Below are 17,921 nucleotides of genomic sequence, written 5' to 3' on the forward strand. Positions count from 1 at the left end.
GCAGTTAGCAAGGATGTGATAAGAGCAATACTTATAGATACACATGAGGCACTGCAGGGACTTAGCAGAAACAAATTTGAGGGGGCAGGGAGTACAGAGAAGATGTCAGTGAAGCTTTCCAGGAGGAGTAATTCTTATGGTTTGAATTTTAAGGAACAAATAGAAGCCAAACAGTTTAAGGCCGTATCAGAGTTCTCAGTCACCAGCAACAGAAATTGATATTGGCTGATAAAGTGAAAATTTATTAAAACGTTACATAGCTCACAGTCAGAAGCATCTCCCAAAATCCTGCCAGAGATCTGGTCCAGGGAGGATGCTGCTGGAACTGGTATTGTCAGTGCCACTGTCCCTGGACATTAAACAACAACCAGCCCCAACAGAGCTCAGTCTTGCTAGAACTGCTACCATCACCATCAGAAAAATTTCTCTGGTTCTTCTACTAATTACCTCCTCATTCAAAGTCTGGGGAGGGGCCTCTGTTCAGAAAAGCCTGGGTGGCATGTGTGGCACCTAGCAGCAAAGGAAGCGGAGAAAGTCTCCTCCTGTTTTTCATTGCCCACTCCAGAACTTAGTGGCTTAAAACATCAACGGCCGTTATTAGATCTGCAGATTGTGTGGAATGACTGGGATCAGCTGATCAGTTCTTGTGCTCTAAGCGCTACCTGCAGGGTCTAAAAATCATGGGAAGGCTGCTCCGCCTGGAATGTCCAAGATGGGTCACGTCCATGGCTGGCTGTTGGCTGAGAGCGCAGTCAGAGCAGGTCACTCCTACACGTAGGTTGGGCTTCCCTCAGCATGCTTCACTCAGGGAAGTTGTACATTTTACATGGGGTCTCTCTTCCCAGGAGGAGCACACCAAGCAGCAAAGTCAGAACCTTCAGATCTCTTAGTGCTCAGCCTGAAAAGTTACACACCCCCACTTCCACCCATGTTGTTGGTCAAATTAAGCCACAGGCTAGCACACACTGAAGACGAGAGAGAAACTCCATCTCAAAACTGCAGCATGGTAAGAATCTGCAGCTGTCTTTAACTCCCTACACTGACCCTCTCAGCCTTTATACTAGGCGGGAGGGGTTTGTCTCCCACTGAGACTCACAAGTTGGTGATTTTCCCATGCATGGGAGAGGGGTTCCAATACTGAGCTCTTAAAAAAACAAAACAAAACAAAAAAGCAATTATCCACTGTAAGAAGCAGGGAGAAGGACATTTCAAGCAGAAGAAAACAGTACTAGAAAGTCACAGAGGGCTTCAGCTACTACTGCCGCTTAAATAGTGCACTACTCTTGATAATATAATTCCCGCTGTTCTCTCTTGCTAACACTGCATTAGAACTCCTTGCTGAGCAGAGCCGTAATTCTACTGAATTTGTACATATTAGAGGATTTGAACTAATTACAATTGATTTGGAAGTTTCAGTCCTTGGTTTTTTTTCCCTTCCTTTCCACATCTTTAAAACCCTTCACAAGATCACTGTTTGTGCGATTTGCTCCAGAATCAGAAATGTGTATTTGACAATGATTGCCTAGGGAATGCAGTACCTTAGGAAAAATTAAAATCCAGACCTCCTCTTTTTGAGCGAGAGAGTGCACACATGCACGCAGGAGGGGCAGAGAGGTAGAATCCCAAGTAGGCTGGGAGCTGTCAGCACAGAGCCTGATGCAGGGCTCAAACTCAGGAACCCGAGAGATTATGACCTGAGCTGAAATCAAGAGTTGGACAGTTAATTGACTGAGCCACCCAGGCGCCCTGCATTTTTTAATAGTCTTTTGCTTCTCATCTGCTATTTTGAGTATTTCATAATAAGTTAAAAAAAAAAAACACACACACACACACTCACCACCTAGTTTCAACTTAATAATTTCTAGCATTTTGTCATACTTTATGTACATGAGTTTTTTCTGAACCATTTTTTTTTTTTTTTAAAAATTACACATCATTACATTTCGGGCATCTCCAGAGAGTAAGGATGTTCTCCTACATATCTGTAATTTCATCACTATATCTAAAAAAAAAAAAAAAAAAAAAAAAAAAAAGTTCCTCAAGAACATTTAATGCCAGGACACAGATTTTCTCAAGTATCCCAAAAAGGCTTTTATGAATGGTTTATTCAAATGGTTCTATTGAAAACCACAAATTGCATTTGGTTATTTCTCTTATGTCCCTTTTAACCTAGATTATCCCTTTTGAAGAGAAGTTATTTGTAGAATAATCCACATGAGGGATTGGTGCCATTGTTTCGTAGTAGCCCTGTTTAACTCGTTCCTCCAGTATTTCCTGTGAACTGGAAGGTAGTTTTAAAGGTTTAATAAGATTCAGATTAAATATATTTGGCAGGAATACTGTGTACTTCCATCTCCATACTTCTGTGATCCGTGAATTTCACACTGCATCACATCAGGGGGCTCACTGTGTCCAATTGCCTTTGTCTTTCGGTTTGGGGAGGGAGGAACAAAGATAATGTACACAGTTTGGGTGAGACAAAATAGCCTAAGGATTAAAAAAGGGCCAAAGGTGTGGAGAGAAGGGATAGCCAGCCCCCTGGGGATGCTGTCTACTTCTTAGCCCTCAGCTTTGGCTGACTTAATTACCTGAGAAGAGAGAGGCTCATCATGATGGCACTAATGAAGGCAGGCAAACATCCTGCATGGAGTCTGAGAACAAGTCCTCTACCTCACGGAAGAGTAAGGTCCTAAGCATAGCCCCTGTTCAAGTCTCTCTCGTCCTGTTCTGGGAGATGTCTGGCCTGATTTCCTCTTCACAAAAGCACCACAGCAACATTTACTTCATGGGGTCTACAGAGCTGTAAGAATTTAGGGTGCAGGGGCGCCTGGGTGGCTCTGTTGAGTGTCTGACTCTTGATTTAGGTTCAGGCCCCATCAGGCTCTGAGCTGACCGCTGCAAGCCTGTTTGGGATTCTCTTTCCCTCTCCGCCCCTCCCCCATGTATGCACATATGCATGCATGTATGCTCTCTCTCAAAATAAATGAATAAAACTTAAAACAAAAATGTAGGGTCTGGGGGCGCCTGGGTGGCTCAGTCGGTTAAGCGTCTGACTTCAGCTCAGGTCACGATCTCAGTCTGTGAGTTGGAGCCCCGCGTCGGGCTCTGGGCTGATGGTTCAGAGCCTGGAGCCTGCTTCCAATTCTGTGTCTCCCTCTCTCTCTGCCCCTCCCCCGTTCATGCTCTGTCTCTCTCGGTCTCAAAAATAAACGTTAAAAAAAAAATGTAGGGTCTGGCATACTTAATATAGACCCAGAAGCCAGGACACCTGACTTATTGTTCCTGTCAGCTCTAACATACCAGTAGAAGCCCAAAATGCCAGTAGGAAGTTCTCCAGAAAACCAGTGGGGCAGTGTGGCTCCTGGAGTGATTTTAAGTTTGGGGAAACAGTGGCAGACAACTGAGAGACCCTACAGAGGCTCTACAAGGACTGTGTGAGAATCAGGAGAGATAATATACTTAAAAATACTTCGGAAAGTTGTACAAATCTAAAATATTAGCATTAGTACAATACGTCAGGAACTCTCTAGGATGCTGTTCACAATTCATGGTTTTTTAAACAACTGGTTCTGGAAAAGCTGTTTTTAACCATGAAAAAATACAAAACATGTCAGAATTATGACCAATACCCATGTACCCTCTATTTAGAATTAATGTAAATGGATTGATCAAAACATCTAGTTGTACATCCTAAGTATAATTTCTATTTGTCATTTATCTCAAAGCTGGGAAAAGAAAAAATGTAAATGGCTTGTCACATTTGCTTCATATTTTCTTATATATAACACATTGCAATTACAGATAAGTCCACTTTAGTGTTTCCTGACCCATACTAGCCCCTAATGGAATTTTGCATATGTCATTCCAGTCCATATTTTTATACTTTAGGATATACATTTTTTATAATAAAGTATTGGTTTTTTTTTTTTTAATTTTTTTTTTTTTAACGTTTATTTATTTTTGAGACAGAGACAGAGCATGAACGGGGGAGGGGCAGAGAGAGAGGGAGACACAGAACCGGAAGCAGGCTCCAGGCTCTGAGCCATCAGCCCAGAGCCTGACGCGGGGCTCGAACTCACGGACCGCGAGATCGTGACCTGAGCCAAAGTCGGACGCTTAACCGACTGAGCCACCCAGGTGCCCCTAAAGTATTGGTTTTAAAAACTCACATTATAAAATTCATATTTTACCCATTCTTAAACTTCATTCACTTGTTTTTATAATCTAACCATATTGATACCTATAGCTCTAATTTAAGTGCTGAAAAGTAATATATGAATATATCACTATCCACTAAAAAGTATAACTTAGTCTTAAAGTGTTTAATGGATTATAAAATGAAATCCTAGGAAAATGTGTAGATGAAAAGAACCTTGGAAATCCATCTGGCACAAGGTGTCTTAAGCTGCAATTCATAGACCCTCTTCCATGAAGGAGCTCTAAGAAATCTGAAATTTGGGATGAGCATTTTCTGCAGAAAGCACCAAAGACTTGTCATAGCCTCAAAAAGACACACGTGCTACTTAAGAGTTAAGAACCTGTGGTCTAGTTTCACTCTCTCATTTGACAGATAAGACTGAAGTCCGGAGAGATTAAGTAATTTATATAAAATCATAATGATAATAGACCCTGTTCACAGACCCAGATCTATGTTATTGCTTTTCCAGAACATCACGTTGCTGGGGTTTTGTGTTTATTTCTTACACAATTATCAGCTAAGGTCCTTTCAACCACATTGCTGGGGTTTTGTGTTTGTTGATTTCTTATATAATTATACAGTTAAGGTCCTTTCAACTTTTAGTCCATAAAGTATAATTCAATCTTTTTTAATTATCATCCGTTGGTAAGGAGGGTAAAGTTGATACATTTCTGTATTAGTGGTGGCATTGTGAATTGGTATAGTCTTTTGGAAAACAATATAAGATGACAAAGGGCCAAAAGGCTATTAATCATTTTTATATTGAGGGGAAAAAATCCTAAAATTGGACAAAGCCACATGCACACAATGTTCATCAGAGTATTATTTGTAATAGTGGAAAATATCTACTAATAGGATAATGGACAATTCACTGTGTCCACTCCGTTGAATACTATGTAGATGATTAAAATTTAGTTTTTATAAAATGTGAAACGATAGAAGGAAATGCTTACAACATGATATTAAGTGGAAATGGGGATACAAAATTGATTTACATTATGATTACAACTTTGTAAAAAAAAAAAAAAAAACTGCACAGGAGGAAAAACTAGAAGACACACGATGGTCACTTGATGCAAAGTCTTAGGTAATTAATGGTCATAGTGTTTTTGTTTACTTTTTAAAAATTATCACTAGATTCAAATGCACTGAATTTTCTTCCAAATGCAATGCATTTTAATTGTTTCCTACAGATGCATCAACTTAAAAACATTCAGAATCAGACTGTCCTTTAGTACATTTTCACAGGCTTTGGAATACTGTCTTCAGAATCCTGTGTGAAACTACAAGTTGGTTGATTGCACTCACAAGTCAGCTGACCAAGTAGCTACTCAATTTCCATATTCAAAGTTGGACACTGATTTCTAAATTGTACTTAAGTGAACAGAACTGGCTTCTGCGTTTACCTGACAAAAATCATCACTTTGTAATCCTATGTTATGTATGGATCAGGGAGATATTTTTCCGAAGCAGGGTTTTCTTTTTAACGTTTTGATGTTTAAATTCATTTCAATTTAAACATTTTATTGGTGTAGGGTCTGCTTTAGGATTTTGTCATATGCTCTTATTCCAATATTCGTTTAGTAGAGCTATCAAACTAAAACGTGTTCATCTAAAATCAATTTACAATCTCTACACACACACACATTTTTCTTTCTTGGTCAATAAACATTTATAGTGACCTATACATATTTTTTTCAAGCTTGCACGCAAGCTACACCAGCAGGGGGCGAAATACAATAGGAATTTGACAAGCCATATAGATTTTTCTTTAGTGACTGAGCAATAACAAAAAAATCCAGTACCACCACAAAACAATTGGTACTCCAATTTAAAGTGATGCAGTCGCCGTATTTTTTACGGCAATTGAGCTGTAAAAAGACAAATGCGGGTCTATTTTAGCGCTTCAAGTTAATTTGTCTAGAATATTGCAGAGGCGGGATAAACCGTGATGAACTGCTTTTGTCCTTATCTTCCCGATTTGTATAATTTCTCCACTCAAGGGGGTGGACACTTCTCTCTGGCTGAGGGAGTGTTTTCCATCCTGTTTCTTTGCGTAGCTGCTGAGCTTTACTGTTTTTGGACTATTTTAAATTACTCAAATTACCGGTGCAGGTTTGGCAAAAGTGAGGAGAATGGGCACTCAGCAGGGCTCATGATTTGCAGGGTAGCTTCCCCGGGATCATCATCTAGAACGATAACAATAATCCTTGAAGCCACAGTGGTCGGTGTTCTAAGAGATATTTATGATAAGAGAGGAAAAGGTTATAAAAATGCAAATAATCAACTGCTCAACACTGATGATAGAAAAAGAATCCATTATGACCCCTGCTAGAGAAATGCATAAATTGATTTTATTTCTTTTGCTTCATTGGATATTCTCCCGCAGCAGGTATGAAAAATTACCACCGTCTCCATTTGTTAGCAAAATTCCCAATTTTTTTGTTATTGGTCTCAAAGCCGATTGATTTGTCAGTCTTCAGCGGGTGCTTTCCCTCTGTTTCCATCCTGTTAAGGTTGATTTTATATACAACAATCTCTTCTTTGTTATTAACTACCAGCTTCCTCTTGTCAGTTTAAATTAAAAAGAGGAAGGGACTTAGACTGAATGAAAAAGTCGTTTTCCGGAGCGAAAAGGGCAAGCTGATAAGGGCTCTCCTAATAGGCTTTCGGTAGAGAAGATAATGGTTCTGTATTGCACTTTTATTTAGAGAGCAAGAGACTTAACTCGGTCCTGACTGAACGTTATAGTTAACCGGCTGAGGAGCACCTGTCCCTCGGCGGGAGCGCTGTTTCCGAGGGAGGCGGAACGCAGGAGGACGTCTTTCCCCGCAACAGCTCGATGACTCGCAAGGAAGTAAAGGAAAAGGGCAGCTTGCCCTCACCCAAAATGGCGGCCGGCGCTTAGCGTGACCGCGCCTGCGCAGGGGTAAGCGTTCTGTGACACTAATTCCCCTGGAGTGTCCTCCCCCCCACCCCCCCCTTCCCCCTACCTCCCTGCACCCAACAGCGCCCGGCCCCGACCTAGCCACCTGCGCCCGGAAGTGACGTGTCGGCAGCAGCGGTTCCCCGCTGCATGATGGGAGAGTGTGTGGAGTGGGCGGGGGGTCTCGGCGGAGGAGGAGGTGGAGGCGGCGGCGGCGGCGGAAGAGGGCGGAGGGTAATGGGATGGGGGTCCCGCGACAGCGCTGAAACTCCGGGTGGGCGTCCATGGCGCTGCTTCGCTGACGGGGCTGTGAGCAGTCTGCCTTCCGCTCTCACTAGCTCCGTGTCGGACTAGCCGGTCCTTCCCCGGGGAGCCAGTTCCTCCCCGGGCCCCTGAGCCATGCCCATCGCGGCCGCCCCGAACGAGCCAGGTAAGCGCCACCGCTTCGCTTCTCCAGCCGTGCGGGGGGAACAGGGTGCGGGGACCTGGCCCAGCCCACCGGCCGGACCCTTGCCCGGGCCGGGAGCACCTGTCTGCCGCGGGGCCGGGAACTGCGGGTACGGGGACGGTGCCGGCTCTGCGGGCCTGCGGGCTCCGGACTTGGGCTTTGCCCTCTTCCGCGGCGGGTGCGGGGACGCCGGCGGCGGCGGCGGCGCCCAAAGCTCAAGGATCCCTCCCCGCCAACCCGGGCACCGGCCGGGGGAAGTGTGAGCTGTTCCCACCTCTCCGGCCGCTGCCGGGTCGCTCTGCGCCTCCGCTTCCACCTGCCCACAGCTCCGGCCGGCCGCTCCCTCTCTGGAGCTGTCGAGAAGTTTGGGGCTTTGCTGGGGCTTCCTCTTTTTCCCTCCCCCTTCCTCGTGACAGGTGTAAACACTGCCTGCTTCTCCCAGGCCCGAGGCCGGCTGCGACCGGAGTGTGGCTGCTTCCGAAGGTCTCTGAAGCAAGTGGATTTTGAATCCTCCAACTGGCAGAGGAAAGCCCCAAAGCCCATGAATCCTTTCCTGAAAGGATCTTTTTTGCTCCTTTCTTGCATTCCTCAAGAAATAATCTGCGTTTCCTCCCCAGATCGCGTTCGCAAAGTTAGACCATTATTCTTTAAACTCCCGATTTGGCAGGTGCAGTGTCTTGCTTGGGCAGAGGACAAGACTATAGGATGAACGGTAGTAGGGTCTTTTCTCCATTAGGAAGTTACTGAGAATGGCTAGATTTTTCTTACTGGTTAATGCGAGTTATAACTTTGTTTCTCACTGAATCTTCGGTTGAGGAAAGGACTCATACTTGTAAATATTTTAGTGGGGGTATGACAAGGGGGACAAATAAAAGCACTGGTTCCGTTTCAAAGTTCTCACTAGGAGAAAAGTAAAACTTTTGAACTTTAGTCTTTCCTCTTCACTAGCTTCCACGGAGTATTTCTCCCACTCCAAATTGGGTTTTTGATTTCGGGGTTTTTTTTTTTTTTCCTTTGGAGATAGGAGGGGGAGACGTTTCATCCTTAATGTTTACATTTAATTGTTACTCTCAGTGAACCTTTTAAACATTGAAATATATGCCAAACTAGGGGAAACAAATATGTCAACACTGTTCTGATGATATAATTTGCACAGTTTATCTACATTTTATATGCTTTGCCAGCTTAATGGTTGACTTTTGTAGTCATTTTTAACTTCGCAGAAGTATGTGTTTACGCCGAGTATTTGTGGTCTTGTAAATTTTGTGCATGAAGATGTTGCACATGGATTAAAAGATCTTGTATAAAACCTTTAGCCCAGTAAATGATACCTAGTAAATGCTCATTAGATCGAATTCCACTATATACTAATTAGATATATCTACACTTGATCAATTAATATATTTCACAACCTTTAGAAAGCTCTTGTAAGAAATTAACTAGAATTCACATAAGATGTGGGGCATTTTTTCTGTTTTCTGATTTTGACCTAGAGATTATTATAAAAATAACCCTATATCAAATGTGTCCATAACTGGATACAGTGTCCTTAATTGCATCGATAAATTTTGCAGAATCCAGCTGTCCTTATGAAAATTTTGTCATCTAGATAAATCCTATCATAAAGTATCATTTAAATTTTTAATTTATTTTACTTACAATTAAAAGTTCAGAAAGCAAGTGAAATTTGAGTACCAAATGTTTTATTTTTGTGTGAAATCTAAAGTGCTTCCATTAAGAGTCTAAATTCTTGGAATAGCATCTCATTGAGGAATTACCCCTTCTCTCCTGACCCTGTCCCCCAAAACTCATAAAAGGAGGCCATTAAGTAGGTGTTTTTAAACCGTCATAAATTACTTAGATGTTTATACTGTTAATGTTATCTACAATTAGTAAGTTAAAAAATAAGGACTTTTTTTCTTAGTGGTTAGGCTAGTGAACCTTTCCAGCCTGAGCTTCATAAGTATTTATAGTTTTTACACAATTCGTAAAAATATCTGGCATTACATGGGTGATAGATAGATAGATAGATATATATATATATATATATATCTATCAATTTGATAGTTTTTTTCACAGAGTGTGTGTATAATACAATCACAGGTCATTTTGCAACTTTATATAAATGCTAACTCTGATATACACTATTTGCTATGAGTGAGATACTTGTCTTAGTGATTTATATAGAATATATTAACTCATTTGATCCTCCTAACAACCCTACAAACTCAGGTGGTATTATCTCCATTTTTCAGAGAAGAAACAGGCACAAATGTTAAGCAGCTTACCTAAGGTCAGACAGCTGGTAACAGAGCCAGGATATGATAGTTTTACTTATCATACTCCTGTAGTTTTAATACAGTTTTTAAAATATGTAAAAGTATACAATATATTTTTTGGGAATCATGAGATATATGACAAAAGTATAAAAACATTCATCGGAATGATAAATACCAAATGAGAATTAGTTACCTCTGCAGAACAGAAGAGGGATAAAGGATCTAGGAAGGGCCTGTGGTTTTTCAACCGTAGCTTTACTGTCTTTTAAATAAATCTGAAGCAGATTTGGTAAAAGATTTAACACAGCTAGGTAGTGGGTACTTGATCATTCATTATATTTTTTTCTAAACTTTGTATGCTTGAAATCATAATAAAAGGTCAGGTTTTTCATTTTAAAAGTATCACTCTTTCAGCATTGTATATTTAAAACGAAGGTAGGGAATTAGGTTGAATGTTATTTTGTTTTGACTTCCTTTTAAAATATAAGGAAGTTCTAACTTGAAAATATTTAAGTCAAGAAATTGCTCCCCTCCTGAGTTTCTTCTGCAGTAACCTCCCTTGCCTGGGCTCTCCTCTTTTTCCTGCCAACCAGCTGCACAGCCCTGTATCACACTCCTAGTTTTATTGCTGACCTTACCCTGGGGTGGGGGCTCATAGGTCTGGATTAGACCCCTTCCCTAGGAAAAGGAAAAAGTCAGAAACTATACACTGGGGAGGAAGCAGAGGTGGGGAGCCACTGCTCATTAGTTCGGGAGAAATGAAAAAAGGAACATAGGTTTATACTCTTTCTTCTTCAACCACCACCATCCTTATTTCAAATAATACTTCAATAAACCTTGCAGAGATAAATTGCTAATAAATTGAAGTTCAGCTGTATGCTCAAAACTTATAAGCACTGTTTTGGTGAATAGTTCTCAGGGGAAAATAAACTGGTAAACTAGAATACAGTGTAGGTTCTATTTATGTAAATACTTAAAATATGCCATAAACCATTTCAACTAAATACCTAACACCATGATATTCTCTTCATTTCATTCTTATGGCAACATGTGAAGCCCTGTTCTAGGTGCTAAGGATACTAAAATCAACTAAGAAAAACAACCCTCATTGAACTTCACGTGTGTGTGTGTGTGTGTGTGTGTGTATACACGTTTGTGTAGATGTAGGGGGATTAAAAAAAAAATGGCAGATAAGTATCCTAGAGAAAAACGTCCATTTGGAGGGATACGGGAGTTCAGACTTTTTGACTTAGAGCTAGGAGGGAGAGGTTGTTGGAGCTTGCTGTTTTATATAGGATAGGGTCAGAGAAAGCTTAAGACCTGAAGGAGGTGAGGAGAATAAGGGGAAGAGTGGTAGAAGCAGAAGTATGCCTGGAATATTCAAAGAATTGCAAGGGGAATAGTAGTATATGTGATCAGAGAGCTAGAGGGTGAGAGAGCAGTGTTGCAGGGCTTTGTAGAAATTCTAATGACTTTGGCTTTTTACTGTGTGAGATGGGAAGCCACTGCAGGACTTATGAGTAGAGATGTGACATAATCTATGTTTTAAAAGGATCTGGCTGGGGTTGGGGGGGGAGGATCTGGCTGGCTGCTGTACAGAAAATAGACTATAGGAGTTCAGGAGTGGAAGCAGGAAGATTCCATTAGGAGGTGGCTACAGTGATACAGTCAGTCTCTGGAATTGGAACCTGTAGTAATTTCACCATTGCTAAATTCAAAAATACTTCTAGAGATACTCCCTTCTGAAAATTCAAGGCCCTCCACAGCCTACTTTTCCAGCATACTGCCTACTTCCTTCATATATCCTACATTCTAACCAAACTCTATTATGTGACTTCCTGTTCTTTGATACTTGCCCCATACTTTATTTTTAGTGCCCACTGTTACTTGGATCGGATCAGTTAAAACCCTTTCATTTCAAATTCTGTCTCCATGAAGCTTTTTCTTGTTTTCACCATTCTTTCTTCCTCTTCCCAATCAGGTAAGATCTTTTCTTAGATTCCTTATAACTACATTTTACTTTGCTGTTTATATTCTGGCTTGCATTTTGTTTCTTATGTTCCCCCTAATTAACTGTAATTTTCTTTAAGATTGCGACTCCTTTTACTCACTTCTACCCCTTATAGAATCTAGCACAGTTTTGTATGTCGTAAATGCTCAGTAAGTAGTGGGTATGTATCTATTTAATTTTTTAAAGTAGTCTTTTGTTACAGGGGCATTGTAGAAAATTGGCAAGCCAAAAAAAAGAAAACCACTCCTACTACTCAGAAATCCCCACTGTTAACAATTTAATGCATATCTTTCCACCTATTTTTTACATATATAAACATGCACTTTATACCAAAACAGAGTCTTATTGCACAGACTACTTTGTAGGTTGTTTTGCATTAATTAAACTTCCCTTACCATTTCAGAAAATTTTCATCTAAGCCACTATACGAGGCTATATTCAAATTCTTCTCCAGGTGGCTCAATGTCCCTTTACAGCTGATTTGCCCAAATCAGCATCCACTCCATATTATGTTTTTCTGGTTATTAAAGTTATGAAAGGAAAATGTTTGTTATAGAATATTGTAGAATATTTGGAAACTGTAGAAAAGTGTAAAGAAAACTGGTATGCCCCTCGATGGCAGGGACCCATCTGTTATTAATGCCTGGCACAGAGCAGCACTCAGTAAACATGTTAAAAGGAATAATATGTATTAAAATATTAGTCATCACACGACAAAGAGATAACTAAACATTTTGGATTACATTCAGTTTCTCCCCCCCGCCGCCCCCGTGAGTTCGAGTGTCCTACACACATGTATGTATGAATCCTATTGTATCTTGGTGAACAGGTTTGTAATCTTGGACTTTGTTTTGGGTTATTTCCATAGGATTGAGTCCTAGAAGTGTAGTTACTAAATCAAAGGGAAACCAATGGCTTTTCAAGAGGTTGTAATAAAATCAGTCCTTCAAGCAGTGGCTGAGAGTACCTGTCTTCCTTTAATCTCCTCAAATGATCAGTAAATATGCAGTTTTTAAAGTGTTTACCTAGATTTTTATTTTGGATTTAGGCTTTTCAGCAGTATGGAATATTTGCATAATTTAAACATTTTTTGAAGGGTTTAAATGGGAGATGTGTCCTTGTTTGATATGAGATTAAAATTGCTTGATAATGTGCTCTTCTTAAAATAACTGATTCTGTTAGCTATTTAAGTGAAAGAAATACAATATTCTGGAACTATGTTCAGTATAGTAACCACTGGCCACATGTGGCACTTTTAATAAAACTAGTCCAAAGTAGATGTACTCTAAGTGTAAAAAAAAAAACAAAAACAAAAAAAAAACCCCAGATCTCAAAACTAATGTTAAGATACATAGTTTAGACTGATTACATGTTAAAATAATATTTTGGGCACTTTGGGTTAAGCAAAGTATATTATAATTAATTTCATATGCTTTTTTTAATAGGCTACTGGAAAAATAATTATGTGGCTCATACTATATTTTAGTTGGACAGTGCTGCTCAGGAGCATGACACTGACTTATTTTTATCTATGGAAAAGAACTATAAGATTAACTTCACTATTCTGGAAAGCAGCAAATGGGTTTTTAAAAATCATACATTTCAGGTTGTCAGTGTTTTTCATGGGGTACAGTTTGCACAGTCATCTTTAAAATTGTAAGTGTTTTATTACAAACTGTACTGCAGTTCTTATGCTCTGAAAGAAATACATGTAGGAGGACTTGGGGAAAGGTGTTAGATGAGGGATCAATGCCTCAGGTAAATTTTCTAAGAATTGAAGGATGTGTGGGAATGTTTTAGGCAATGGTACCACAGGTGCAAAGGCCCTGTGGCATAAAAGAATGTTATCTGCCTTTCGAAAACTGAAAGAAAGCCTGGTGTGGAGCATTAGAAATGATAGGGGAAGGAAGGAGAAGGTGGTGACTGGAAAGATGGGAATGGCTTATATAGACTTTATTAAAGATTCTTTTTTTTTTTTTTTAATCTTTATCACAGGGTGCTTGGGTGGCTCAGAAGGTTAAAAAACTAACTCTTGATTTTGCCCAGGTCAAGATACAGTTTATGAGTTCGAGCCTTGTTTCAAACTCCATGCTGGGGGTGCAGAGCCTGCTTGGGATTCTCTCCCCCACCCTCCCCCTACTCAGGCTCTCATGTGCATGCTTGTGCTCTTTCCCAAAATAAATATACTTTTTTAAGTTTATTTATTTATTTGAGAGACCTAAGCAGTCTCCAAGCTGCCAGCGCAGCCCAATGTGGGGCTTGAACCCATGAAACTGTGAGATCATAACCTGAGCTGAAACCGAGAGTCTGATACTTAACCTACTGAGCCACCCAGGCACTCCAAAATAAATAATATATACTTTTAAAAAATCCTTATCACAAGTAGGAGATCCATGTGATCAGATTGACTTTTAAAGAGATTTCTTGGGTTGGGCATGATTGAATACTGGTCAGGGAGAGACCATTTAAATGGTGATGGCAGCTTTTAGACCAGAACCAGAAGGGTGTCTGGGGAGCTGAAAGGAGGTACAGATAGATATTCTAGAATTGAGGCATTTATGAGATAAAAGTCCTTCTTTAGAAGGTAGAGGAGGGTGAGGAGCTTTGTCAAGGGTGGCTCTTAACGTTTCCTACTTAGGGGATGGCCCCTCCACCCACTTAGTTACTAAGTTACAGAGCCCTGGAAGAGGACCAGGTTTGAGAAAGAAAAGCTTGAGTTCTCTTGTTAAGCTTAGTTTGAGTTGAGGAATTCAAGAGGAGAGAACTTGTAGAGAGTTGGCCTGGCTGGTCTGGAGCTCAAGTTTGAGGGCTGGGCTGTAGGAATAAAGTAGGAGTCCTAGGATATGGAAATTAAAGCCTTAGGTGGATGAGATTGCTTGAGGAGGAGTTGAATAAGAAAAGAGCCTAGATGAAACCTGAAAGGACTTATACTACTAATTTGAATGTTTCATACTTACGAGAAAATTTCAGTTTGTTTTGAGGCCTACTTGTAAAAGTGAAAGTAAGGAGTAAATTGTATTAAATAAGTTAAATATTTGTTTGACATGTGTGTAATCGAGCACATAATCTAACAATGCTTATTTGATTACTTTGAAACATACCTTTTCCTGTAGCAGAAAACAAATTGGGCTTCCCTGACTATTGAACAGCCTGAAAACAATTATGAATAAATACTGGTATTTTTGTTACCTTAATAGATCTAAGGAAAAATTATGTACTTCTCTCCATAAATACTGAAAAGGCATTTGGAAACTCCTTTTTAAAAAATTTTTTAACAAAGCAACTTAAGAATTGGATAATTCTGTAATATGACAAAATGTATGTAACCTCAAACCAAAGATCAGTATCTTAATTTAGGGGGAATACTAATGCCTGCTCTCACCACTACTATTGGATTTGGTATTAGGGGTATTAAGCAAGCACAGTCAATAAGGAAAAACAGAGACCTAAGAATTGGAAAGGAAATGGTCGGTCAGATGCTCCAGTTTGCCTATGATATGATTTACAAGTAGCAAGAGCTTCCAATTTCCTAAATAGAAAATAGGATAGAAGTGGAGACCCCATTTTACATGAGAAGCAAAAACATGAGAAGTAAATACCTGACAAGTTTAACAACATGTGAAAATCCTATGTTGCTAACATTGAATTTTTATGTTAAATTTAACAATTGCATGTTTAGGTAATAGAGGACATCATTCCCAATTCACATCTTATTCTTTCAATACTAACTTCAAGTGATACTTTTTTTTTTAATGTTTGTTTTTGAGAGAACACAAGTGGGAGGGGGACAGAGGATCTGAAGCAGGCTCTGCGCTGACAGGCTGACAGCACAGTGAGCCCATTGTGGGACTCAAACTCCTGAACCTTGAGGTAGGTTATGACCTGAGCTGAAGTCAGTCGCTCATAGGACTGAGCCACCCAGGTGCCCCTAAATGATACTTTTCAAAGCAAGACTTCTAGGAATAAGATCTTTAATATTTGCATATATCTTAATGAGATCAGTTGTTTAAAGAGGCAAAATGAAGAATTGTTTGGATGCAGAAATGTTGACCTCAAGAATTTGTAGGTAAAACAAACACTTCTGCTACAGTGACACTCAGAATCTGAAGCGTTCATTTCTTAAGGCCTTTGTTTTTAGTAGCCATTTATAGAGTAATAAACCTACATTAAGTTAACTTTTTATGCCAAATATTTTTAATGGCATATTTATTTCTTAAAAATCATACCAAGAGTTTCAAGTATCAAATTCAAATCTTTTATCAGGAGCCCAAATGAATGAATATTCAATACTTTTTACCTGTGGTTATCATTTCTTTCATATTTCAGACTCCTTCCTCTATATCCTAATGAGCCAGCAGGTGCTAGGTTTCTGTCTCCTTAGGGTTCAGAAGTTTACTTGAAACAAGTGGCAAGTGTTACACCTAAATAAAAGGTACAGATTTTAATCAGATTGCCAGTGACCTTGGTTTCTGGAAGTAGAGAAAAGGTTATTGTTGCTGTTTACATTTTAATTTCTTAACATTCAACTGAAACTGATTATTCAGACAGGATTTTATTTTTTCCAAGAATTCTGTAACATTTATGTTATATGTTAATATCTGTTTCAAGGATTATTGCAGTAACTTAAATTTGATCCTTTAAGGAAATTTTCCAAGTGCCATTTTTAAGTATTGAAAATTTTATGTTGAGAACGTTTTTTTGTTTAACTCTTTTTTAAATCTTGAGGGTGACATTTCTTTGTGATACTCTCAGGTAAATGTGTATGGCAGAACTTTAAGAAATGTTTGTACACTCAAACCATTGTAAGTTAGGGAAGGCTTTTTATAAGAAAAAGTACAAATTTCATTGCTTTACCTGTATCAGTTCAGTGAAGTTTGCAGACGTTTATATCACCCCAAAAGTTATAAAGTCTGGCAGCATTCTTATCCTTTGGTATTTAATTCACTGGTTCTCAACCTTTGCTAACAACCAGCAGCATTTTTGAAACTTTTAAAAATACAGGTCTTTAGATCCACCTGTTCTATTAAAAAAAGGAAAACTTAACACAAAGCTAAGATTGAGAAACATTTGTTAATAGGCTGCTAGAGGAGAAAAATATGGGGAAAAATTTTTGATTTACTTTGAATGTAATAAAAGAGATAGATATAAAGAGGGATTAATTGATTCAGAAAGGCAGCCTAACCTAATGAAAACACTGGCTTTAATGTTAGAGTCCTACTTTCCGTACTTTGAAACCTTGAGCAGATTATTTGACCTCTCTGAGCCTGTTTTCTCCTGTGTAAAATGGATGGTTGAGGTTAAATTAGTGTATGAATAGCACCTCTCATAGTACCTATGACATCATAACTTGATAAGTATTGATGATCTCGCTTCACAGGAAACTTCATGCCTGAATGGGTTTTGAAGGTGTAGTAAATGAGTTCTCTAAGCAAGTAAGAATAGGAAATTAGAAGAAATGACTTGTGACATAGTGCCAGTGGAGGAACCAGGGGGGTAGTTTTGTCTAGATGGAGTAAAGAGATAGTATCTTAGCCATGGATAAGATAGGAATATCAAGTGGACTGTAGTAATCTTGGCCAAAAATAATGAGACCCTGAAATGAGACCCTATAGGTCACGGGATGTTAAATATATCGAAGATTTAATTTGTGGGAGGGGGAATGGCAAAGTAGGGGGCATTCAGGGCTATCACTCAGATTTCAGGACTTAGAATTCAGAACGTTGTATAGGAACAAGTAGTTTCTGTTCTTTAAGTACAGGTTGATTTCAGTTTGGAATTGGAGAATATGAGATATCTTTGGGACAGTCAAATAAAGATATTCAGAAAGGCATTTGGGTACATAGATCCAGAGGTTGCGCAGCCCATAGATAGGGGTTTCAGCATTATGAACATATATTAAAAAAAAAAAAAAAATTGGATGAGATCTCTCTCTGGGATAAGGAAATATGGGAAACACTGAAATTTAAGAGGCAAGCAGAAGGCAGATCTGTTGGAGGAGAAAGGATATCATAGGCAAGAGGGAAATCCAGAGAAAATGCCTTTCAGAAACTTTTTTCACT

The 17,921-nt window shown here is 39.5% G+C and overlaps 1 protein-coding gene and 1 long non-coding RNA gene across 4 annotated transcripts in view; one reads left to right on the top strand and one right to left on the bottom strand.

The window, feature by feature from the left end:
* Positions 1-5,944: 5,944 nt before the first annotated feature.
* Positions 5,945-7,285, bottom strand: LOC109259407 (uncharacterized). Its single transcript, XR_008417869.1, has 2 exons — positions 6,927-7,285; positions 5,945-6,431 (listed from the first exon to the last, which is right to left on the bottom strand). It is a non-coding gene; the product is annotated as an uncharacterized LOC109259407 (long non-coding RNA).
* A 155-nt stretch (positions 7,286-7,440) lies between these two features.
* AFTPH (aftiphilin) overlaps positions 7,441-17,921 on the top strand; it is a 66,829-nt gene continuing 56,348 nt past the window's right edge. For all 3 annotated transcript variants that reach the window (XR_002076639.2, XM_019436747.2, XM_019436909.2), the window contains exon 1: positions 7,441-7,554. The gene's annotated coding sequence lies outside the window, so the exon portion shown is untranslated. The remainder of the gene's footprint in view (positions 7,555-17,921) is intronic.

The sequence above is a fragment of the Panthera pardus genome, unplaced genomic scaffold (genome assembly GCF_024362965.1).
Source record: "Panthera pardus isolate Hobbes unplaced genomic scaffold, ASM2436296v1 HiC_scaffold_25, whole genome shotgun sequence".
Lineage (NCBI taxonomy): Eukaryota > Metazoa > Chordata > Mammalia > Carnivora > Felidae > Panthera > Panthera pardus.